Here is a 10,969-nt window from a genome sequence, read left to right on the forward strand (position 1 = left end):
GTGTAGTGGCGTATGCAGTAATCGAAAGCTAAATAACTAAATCTATATATCAAAATATTTTGAATAATACATTGATTATATCTCATACTATTGAGGAAATGTATATACTATTTTGAATGATACGTTGATATTTGCTTTGAATTTTGAATTTTGAATGACCGCCAAATTTTGGCGGTTAATTTGAGTTTTTTCGCTTACAAGTTTTGTATCTAAGTATTTGTGATATACGTTGTATATTATTATGGGGTAGTAAAATCGTGTATGTGATGTTTATAGTACGTATTTGAAAGTTGATAGACAATTAAATATATGTATATATACATATATCTCATGTAGTGACGTATGCAGTAATCGAAAGCTAGATAACTGAATCTATATATCAAAATATTATTGAAGAAATAGATATAATATTTTGTGTCAATGTAGATACGCGTATATTGTTGAAGTTGTAATAATGTAAGACAAGTAATTGATAATTTATCTGATTAATACGTTGTATTACGAGGTATATATATATAATATCATATTTAAAATCTAATTAACCAAAAATTTATCGTAATTTGCAAAATTCATTGATATTATTATACAATTGAGGAAATATACTACTCGTGTTAATATGATGATAAAATAACTAATTATCTGATTTAAATTATATGCGTTGTATTAAATTATTTGGATATTTTTATAAATATTATAGAATTTATTAAAAATTAATTTTTTAAAAATTAATTTTAATTTATTAATTGTAGTTTTGTTAAACTTTAATTTATCAATAATTTTGTAAAAACCGACCATATGTAATCGGTATTATGATCCTTATCCTTTGCATAGTGATAAGTCTGATTGGTGGACTATAATCAAAACAAAGCCTATAGGACGGGTGAAAGTTGATGCAGATTAATCACCAGCTAGTGGACATTGACTTAGTGGATAGTTTGAATGACCCAAAAAATATATTTTAAAAAGTTAATATTGCGGAAGAAGAGGCTGAATGGGTAGGAGATGAGAAAACTTCCGAAGAGGGTGAATGGTTAGTGGAGTGTCTTCAGAAGGAGAGGATTAGTTTGTGTAGGTTGTATTTATTATGTATTGATGTCTTGATGTTTTGCACTATATATTATCTTTATGTTTCTTGTTTAAGATTGATATGTAATGTACTGTTTAAAATTGTTGTTTTCACTTTTCCATAATTTATATAGTAATAAAAATATTCTTGTCTATCTCGTATTGTTGGAGCGATTTGAAATGTGAATTAGTAACTTGAAATTAGTTACTTGGAATGTTTTCTTATATATTCATTTTGTAGGAACTACCTACTTGTTAACTTTACATAATTTAGATGTCAGGTAGAGATGACAACGGTAAGGAAAAAGTTGATCCTACGAAAAAAAACAACCTCCGCCTTATAAATGATCGAAAGGTATTCATATATCTGAGGGTCGGTTTACTGATGCGCCAACACGACCCTCATATTCTAGGTCGTCTCAACATTTGGTTACTGCTCCTATACATGTGGGGCCACTTCATGGGTCTACACCGACTCATTTTGCTCCTATCAGCTGCCACCACCATCACAGTACTATAGGAAGACCGCTAGCACATTCGGACATCTACCATCATTAGTACCCTCCTATAGCAGTCACCCAGGTTTGCATAGTGATTCTCTTGGATCTATTGGGTTGTCGGATATTCATCTTGGAGGCTTTCTATTCGGTGCTTCAGATTCGCCCACACTAGTGCATCCATCAGCACTTGCTTCGCAGCCTGGAGACAGAGATGATTATGGGAGGTGTTATCTTATTCATTATGGAACATGGTAAGATTTCTAAATATAATAACATTATTTATTTTTTATTACTATATTATTATGCTCTATGAAATTACTGTTTGAACTTGTGTTGTAGGTTTAAGCCGGATGCTGGAGTTGAAAAATTATGAGTAAATGCATTTGTCGGCACTTCAATGGCTATTGGACCAGTTGGCAAAAGGTGTCAGAAAATGACAGAGAAAGAATGTTTAACAAATTTCATGTAAGGATTTAACTTATCGACTACTTAACACATTGTTAGAACAAAAGATTGAATATTATATTTTTATTTTGTTTTAGAAATATTATGGGTGGGATGAAGCGAATGAATGTTCTATAAAGAGAAATTTTTACAGAAGAGCTAGATCCAGATTTAACGGTTTGTTGGATTATGCCAGAACCAACTTGGTATGACCTGACTGGATAAATAAATGCTTATGGAACAGCATATTCGCTATTGAAATAACGAAGAATACTAATTATTGAGGGATAAAGGAAAAAAAGCCCAGGCATTATCCAAGGGTGGCTTCTTACATACTGTGGGTGCAGTTAGTATGATTGTTGTAGAGGAAAAAATGGTATGTAACTTTTACAGTTTTAATTATTTATTTCTATTTAAATTTTTAATTATTTGACGATTAATAATTTTCTCATATGCAGGAAAAAGAAAAGGGTTGGAAGATAGCACACGATGAGCTATTCGAGGACACGCATATGAGGAAGAAAAAGAACCTAAATGATGAAGATGTCTGGGTTGAGCCTCGTCCAAAATCTGCCTATGTAAGAATCTTGAATTTATGAATCTTTTTCTCAAAGTTGATATTATTCAAGTATAAGTACTTTAATATTTTTTGACTATTAATTTTAACTTTACTTTGAATATAGGACAAATATAGGCAGCTCCTTAGTGAGTTTCGTAGTAGTCAGCCTCCTTAAAGTTAGGGTGACCCAATATCCCAATATGTAGAGGAGGAGTTATGGGAACAAACTGTGGGTCCTACAGTTAGAGGCCATTACTACGGATACCACAAAAATTATTTTGGCGATAGTGTTAGATCTTCGTCCGGTACTACTTCCTATACCTCTTCAGTGGATAAAGAAATCATTGAATCACTAAAAAATACGATTTCTAAACTTACTGAAGAGCTTGCTGAACACAGAGAGGGGGCACAGAAGAAGGAGGAGGAAACAACATCACAAATCAGAATGCTGCAGGAGCAGTTCAGTTCTTTTATTCAGACTGCAGGGATTATTCCTCCATATTTTGGTGATGCAGTTCGGGCTGCAAAAGGTCTAGGTCCACTGGATAATATCAACACAGATGAGGATGCGGAAGATGAAGACGATGACGATGACGATGAAGATGAGTGGTAGTTTTTTGACTTTTGTATGTGTTGTACTTTGGATTTGGATATTTTGTTGTAGTTTTTACACTTTTGTATGTTTTGTTGTAGTTTTTACGCTTTTACACCTTTGTTGGACATTTTGTATGTGTTATGTAGTGGATTTTGTATGTTGTGTGAGAATACACTTGGTTTTTTGTTGTTATTGTTGTTGTATTGTATGTTGTTTCATTTGTTGCTTTTTATTTTTTTAAAAAAAATCTAGAAAAACCGACCACAAGTGGTCAAATTTTTTTAAAAAATTACAAAAAATCGACCACAAGTGGTCAGTTTTTCTGGAAATTTTATTAAAAAACGACCACAAGTGGTCGGTTTAATTAAATTAATTAATTAATTTTAAAAAAAAACTGACCACTAGTGGTGGGTTTTAATAAAATTAATTAATTAATTTTAAAAGAAAATCGACCACTTGTGGTCAGGTTTTGTTAATTAATTTAATTAAAACCGATCACTTGTGGTCGGTTTTAATAAAATTAATTATTTAATTTTAAAATAAAATCGAGCACTTATTTTGAATTTTTTTATTTTTAAAATTATTTTTTCTATTTTAATAAAATAATAATGAATTTAAAAAAATAAATATTTTTTAAAAAACCAACCACACGTGGTCGGTTTTTAAAAAGCTACCACAGTTTTACCGACCACGCATTTTGGTCGGTTTTATAGTAAAAAATTGAGGAAAACCGATCATGTGTGGTCGATTTTTGTGGTTAGTTTTCCTCCTTTTTAGTAGTGGTGCAGAATTTCTCAATCTGTGCGGGTTCGACCCTGGATAATTGATGTGTGAGCTAATGCTAACACATTTGAGGATTTTAACTAAGAATAATTGCGAAGTCTTAAGCAACTTTTGTCATTTTTGATTGCTTTATGTTTGATTTTGTAGTAGAAGCTAAGATGCTAAAGAACCAACAAGAATGGAAGCAAATGAGCTGAAACCTGAATTAAATAAAGGCGAAGTGTGGCTGACGAATCAGCTTCATCGCCAGCAGTAGATAGAGAATTGGCCTAAGTTGAAAGCTATGACGACATCTTGTGATAGGACGTCAAGGAGCTGATAAGTCGTCAAGATTGCCATCAGCCTAAGGCAGAACATGAGAGCTAAGGAGAAACCTTGACGACATTTGTGATAGGTCATCAAGGAGCTGATAAGGCATCACCGTTTGTCGTCAGCGTTAGGCAAAGAGTACCAAAAGCATACAGAAAGTGATGTCATTTGTGATAAGTCGTTAGCCTCCTGATAGGCTATCACAAATGGCGTCACCTAATCCAAGGAATTTCTGAATTTTACTATTTTATTTCCATAATTAGGGTGAACTATTTAAAGCCTTGTTTAGGTTTTCTTAAGCGCTTCGAGCCTTGAATTTTGACACACGATACTTAGATATTTTTCTCCCTCTTCTTTTGGCTTGAGAAAGTAATTATTTTAAAGAGACTATCATCATTATTGTGGGATTTTCTTTGGTGATTTAATATGAGAATCTCTAGTTTCTATTTATCTTTTGGTAAGTTCATCTTTCAAAGCATGAATTTATCTAGTTGCTTAGATTGTTACGTCATGAGCAGCTAAATTTCTTTAACCTGAATTATGGGATCTAGGGGTAGGTCATAAGGTGTTGAGTGTTCAAGATTCGAAAAGTAGTAGGACTCCTTGATAATTCTAATGTTTTAATTATTGTTTGCTGGTTGCAAATGATAGATAACACCTGCTTTGATTTTCTTGAGAAAGAAATCAAATATAGTGGGAAGTGAATTATCAACAGGGACTTGGAAACACTAAACTTCCATTTAATAATTAGCGCTGTAACAATGTTGGTTAACCTGAGGAAAAATCTGGGCAGTGAATATAAATTCCCTAAGTCCGAGAGGATTAGGTAATTAAATGCTTAAGTAAGTCGAGAGACATTTAAGCGTACCTTCACTAAAAATAACTTGTTGTCCTACCTACCGTGAGAATCTTGAACCACTAGTAGCATCTGTTAAGTACCAAAATCCCTAGTGAACATAATTCTGTTTTTTCATAAACTCTTGATTACAAATATTTAAACTAAAGTGACCAACAATTACTTGTTAACTAAAACCCCCCTTTTTCTGGAAACATCCAACTTTCAGTTGATTAAATCGCAAACGACTTACGCTCACACCATATTCCCTGTGGGATTCGACCCCAACCTAGTTGGGTTTTATATTGACAACGATCGCTTACATTCTCGTTGAGAGGTATAGTTTGAGCGTTATCAAAAACTGGCACCGTTACCGGGGAATATGGTTGTAAACTGAAGTTTGTGTGCGCAAATTGACTGTTAGTCAAGTTTCCCAGTTTTATGTTTACTTGTTGTTTTTGTTTATTTGCAGGATCTTTATAGTGTATGCCAAGAACCAGAAGTTTTGGAGAACCATTATTACCACCTAATTCGAAACTACAATGAATTAAAAGAATGGCAGAACAGCAAGAGGCTGACAAATTGGCAGCCTTAGCTAGAGCTCAGGTGAGTATGCAAAATATCGGGCAACAAGCACAATATCCAAATCCTGAGGATGAATATTTGAAAGACGAGGAGTTGTTGAATCCTGGTAACCCAAGACGTGCAGAGCAAATAGCTGCACCAGTACGACGTAATGTTAACAGGAACCGTCCGTTCCAAGAAAGGCAAGAGTACCAGCCGGTCCAGTATGATCTCAATGATGAGGATGATGGAATAGACAAAACAGCTGCAACTGGAATTAACTTTTTTAAATTGACTGCTACGATTGCGATGGAATTGAATTTTGACAAAGTTCGTAAAAAAATCAAAGTAAAATACACAACAATTTCACATGTATGAGGGCAACTTATACATTTAAAAAATAATAATGTCATACTACATATCTAAAATTTTCACCTTAAACATGTATGACTTATATATCTTGACAGAAGGTATAATGAAAATTTATACAAAAAATAAGACTTTCTAACAGTATAATACCACATAAAGCATAAAATGCATCTTATAAGGACTTTTAATATATAACATATTAAAATATATATCTCCAGGCTTCTATTATACATTAGAATAAGTATAAGGGCAACTTATACGTTTTAAAAATAAACTGCAGTAACGTATAATATCATATTACAAATCTAAATTTTTCACTTTAAACATGTATGACCTATAAGTTTGACAGAAGGTATAATGAAAAATTATACAAAAATAAGACTTTTTAACTGTATAATACAACATAAAACACAACTAATGTAATAAGAACTTCTAATGTATAACATATTGAAAATATATATCATTAGACTTATATTATACATTAGTCTTCCAAAATAACTAATGTATAATGCCTGATATTTTATATCTTATACTTTCAAATAAAAACTTCAAGAATGTATAATGTTACACCATACATATAAAATATTAACATTATACATTGTTTATCTATAACTTGTCAGAATGTATAATGTAACCTTATACAAAATTCATAGATTATAATTGTATAATTTGACTAATATAAAAACAGCCTCTACTATATATACAAAACTAACATTTTACATAAGTGTGTTAAATAAAGTAATGTATAATGTATAAAATCTACATCTTTGGACGCGATGACAATTAATTCTTTTCCATCGTAGCAAATCACTTATTCTTTTGAATAGACTCGGTGTATAAATTGCAGTTATCTTTGCAACCACAAAGCTAGCCTGTTTCAACAAAAAACAAACATAAAAGTTAGACAAAATACTGAAACATATAAAATAGAATCTTTGAAACATAAAGTTAAATCTTGAAAGAATTTGATATTACAAAATAGAATCTTTGAAAGAGTATTTAAAAAATATAAAACGAAGCAAGATCATTCTTTTTCAGAAATAGAATAATATTAACAAACATTAAATAATCAAATAATTAGGATTTAGATTCTTACAGAAGATTGAGTAAGTGATTTAGTTGATTCAATCGTTTGAATAAACACCGTTATGCTCTATTCACAAGATTCATTTTCCATGGCATATTTCACCCCGTTGTGGTCTGCTGATGATGATGATGACCCAATTGAGATTTTTCAATGCTTTTGATAATTCATCGCTATTTTTTTTGCCTTTATTTTTTCAAACAAGTCCATGACTTACTGATTTGGTGAAGTTAAAAAAAAAAATAATGAATGAAATCTATAAGTTCAATTAATGTTTGAAAACTTACAATGGTAAACTTTAATTATAATTGCTTGATTTTAGACGTGAAAAAAAGAATTGAATAATGAAAGATAAACTGATTTGTAATGGAAGAGAAAACGAGGGAAGAAAAGACGGCCTTTTTTGGATGTATAATATTAAGGAGAGAAAATAAAAAATTAAGAGATTTGAGTAATTAATTTGAGATTTATGTAATTATTTTACCAATATGAGATTTATTGTAATGAGGTAAAGTTACCTTGTGTATATATGTAAATTTTGGATAATTTAATACAAGCACATAATCAAATAAGAATTTACAAGAATAAGAAGAATTAAAGTTTGGGCCTTTTCCCAAATCTGGCCAGGTTTTGGGCCCATTTTTTATGGACTTTTGGTCCATTTGTGCAGTTGTATACCAACTGTATACTGACTGTATATCAAAGCCCTTCACCCTTGCGTTTTTGTGTATATTTCCACGTATATACTGTATATCAACGTAGAAATCCACATATTAACTCTCCATATTTCATTGTACACTGTATGATGGTATGCAGCTACGACTTTCAATGTATACACGCTGTATCTCAGCCTATACCAGCCTGTATGCGTGTGCTATCCTGTGCATATCAGTCCAATTTTGGACTTTAATGAGGCTTGACTCGACGGTGTTCAAATGCAAGGATATGAGGAGTCCCATTGGACTCATCAGGAAGAGTTCATGTAAAGAGAGGAAGAGATAAGAATTAGTACGTGTCTAATAATACGACGAGCAAACTAGTATATCAAATGTCGATTTAGACAAACAACATGCAATAATGAAGAAAGAAAGAAAACATATTCAGCTTGATCATACCAAATATTCAACTTTCTAAAGAGGGCAACGTCTAATGCTCATGTCAAGTAAAACATACAACTATTCTTTTATTCATTAGCAAATTTTACGATCAGAACACAACCAAATAGTTAGAAAATATATTGTCCTCGTCTCCAATATAAATTAATATAAATTAAGATTAAAAGAAAAATTGGAAAGCCAACTCTCACATGTTGAAGAAATATTCCAGTGAATGCAGAGAAGAGTAAACAACCAGAAAACACACATACACACACATATATATGTTAAAATTAAATAGTAAGTACTAAAAAATTATTTGGGTCGTCTTTGGGCAAAACCAGTCATTCATCCTTCGTTTCGAAAATAATTGAATTATTGGAATATGATATACATTTTAAGGAAAAAATAATAATAATAATAATAAATTGGTCACTTTTTTATTTTTTGCCCTTTTCAAACTTTAAAACATTAGTAATGATCGTTGGAACTCATCCTTGGAAATTTAATTAATGTAGGATAAAATTGAAAAAAAAATAATTCAATATCTATCTATGAACAATTCAATTATTTTGAACACTAAAAATACTCCAATAATTCAATTATTTTAGAACGGATGGAGCAGTATCTGTATCCAACTATAAAGTTGTATATAGCTATACCAAGTATAGCTTTTATTTCAACTCTCTTCAAAATAATGGCTTTCGATTTTCAACCATGCCAAGAAATCAGGTACTACTATATAGTATTCTCTAAGTTTGCAAGTTTTTCTCATTTGGCTAGTATTTAGTTTTATGTTTCTCTTTCCTTTTCCTTTTTTTTTTTTTTTAATTATTAGGTGGCATAACGTTAAGAAAGTTTGAATATTTCAGCAATGGATTGGAGTTGCTTTGGAATTTTGCAATCATACAAAGACAATAGAGAGACTCAAGTCCAAGGGTATGTACACTCATATAAACTTTTATTTGTCACATACTAAAAAGAAACATGATCATGGTAACTACTTTCTTTTTGCATCTTAAATAATTATATGATCAAATGATTCTAAAAATAGAACAAAATGTTTGAAGAGGCGAATCCCTCATGACTTTCCCAAACTAATTGCTTTATCTCAACAGCTAATAGAAACTAAATTAGATGACATGATAAAAACAGAAGACTTCGTTTTAAAACACAACGAATTCGTAAGTAACTTAGGCCATGACTTACAGAAAAATAAACCCAACCATACCATTAATTTCTCAAATATCTTCAAGAGGGACTTTTGTTCTTTGGAAGAATTAATTCAAAAGAGAGGCAATTTCAAAGAGTTTGCTTAACACATCCTTAGGGCCTCGACTTTCAACACATGGATATTCCAATTAGAAGGAAAACGATGAATCAAACTAAAATAAAACAATCATTCAAACTAGATAGGACTACAGATTAACACTAAACGGAAACATTATCAAGACGAAACAAAGAATCCCAGCACATATCAACCCAGGAAATCAAACACAAAACCTATGGCTTTTGGAAAACCTTCTACAACACATAATCCCAGCATCCATGACTATACTAACAAAAATTTATACTCTAATAAAGAAAATTGCTATGACACATGAAAACTAGAAGAGGGGAGGTGTTTACCTTTCTCCGGGCAGCTAGCCGGGACAAGCGAGCTTAAATTGCAAGAATTTCACCACTGCCGAAATCCATTGCCAATTCACCGGCGTTTAAACGAATTCATCGGAGATTAACTTTTGTTGGGATCGAACGTTTGAAAGGAATTTCTCCTGTTACGTAGGATTAGAGGAATGCTCCTCCCGAATCCTCAATTTTTCCCCAAAGAATCCTCCTCTAATCCTCTGTCTCTCAACAGGTATTTATAGAGGATTTTCGGAATAGTGTTTTGGAGGGAAACGAATAAGAAATTGAGAATGAAACATTTGAAATTCGACATGAATCAATCGTGCCCATCTGCATGCATAAGAAATTGAACGGTTTTGAGGAAAATTCGGATTAATAGCTGATATTGTTGACTTATTCGTTGGTGTGGGGTCGCTGTTGTCGTTGATATTGCTATACTGGTTTTTGTCGTGGTTCGGGTCATTGATGGGCTGGACCCGTTGTTTGCTGAGGGTTATTGGGTCGGACTGCCTGTTGTTGTATTGCCGTCGTTGAAATTGTTGTTCTTTGGTTGAAATTGTAAAGGGTTGTATTGTTGTTGATAACATCTGATGTTAATTGATGAGGCTGTGCTGCTGTTGTACGCGTAGAAGAAGGGAAAATAAGAATGTCGGCCGGGTCAGCTGAAGTGGGCTGGTTAGGCTTGAGTTGGGTTACTAAATGTGTGCTGCTGGCCCAATTTTAAAGGGTTTAGGTTATAAGATTAGATTAACAAATAGGGAGTGCAATTAAAAATTATAATTGTTTTATATTAATAAAAATGACCACAATTGAATTAATTGGACAAAATTGAGACGAAATAAACTTTTAATTAATTTAACAAATTCTCAAATTTAATAATTTTAAAATAAATATTCAATAAAAGCACAATTATTTTGTTTTTTTTTTTAAAATAAAAAATAAGAAACTAATTATGTCATTAATTTCTTATTTTCAATCAAATCTTGAAAAAAGTAAAGTAGTTGCAATTTAATCAAAATTTTCACTCTAAATAAATTTTGAAGCATTTTCTTTAACTGATAAATTACTATCATTTATAATTAAACATTACATGTATTAATTTCACCTAAATTCAAAAGGTAGGGTAGAAATTTATTTCA

The 10,969-nt window shown here is 31.6% G+C and overlaps 1 long non-coding RNA gene across 1 annotated transcript; it reads right to left on the reverse strand.

Annotated features, from left to right (window-relative positions):
* Positions 1 to 6,697: 6,697 nt before the first annotated feature.
* Positions 6,698 to 10,506, reverse strand: LOC124897550. The gene is made up of 2 exons (XR_007054281.1): positions 7,120 to 10,506; positions 6,698 to 6,895 (listed from the first exon to the last, which is right to left on the reverse strand). It is a non-coding gene; the product is annotated as an uncharacterized LOC124897550 (long non-coding RNA).
* Between the last annotated feature and the right edge of the window lie 463 nt (positions 10,507 to 10,969).

The sequence above is a fragment of the Capsicum annuum genome, chromosome 4, assembly GCF_002878395.1.
Source record: "Capsicum annuum cultivar UCD-10X-F1 chromosome 4, UCD10Xv1.1, whole genome shotgun sequence".
NCBI lineage: Eukaryota > Viridiplantae > Streptophyta > Magnoliopsida > Solanales > Solanaceae > Capsicum > Capsicum annuum.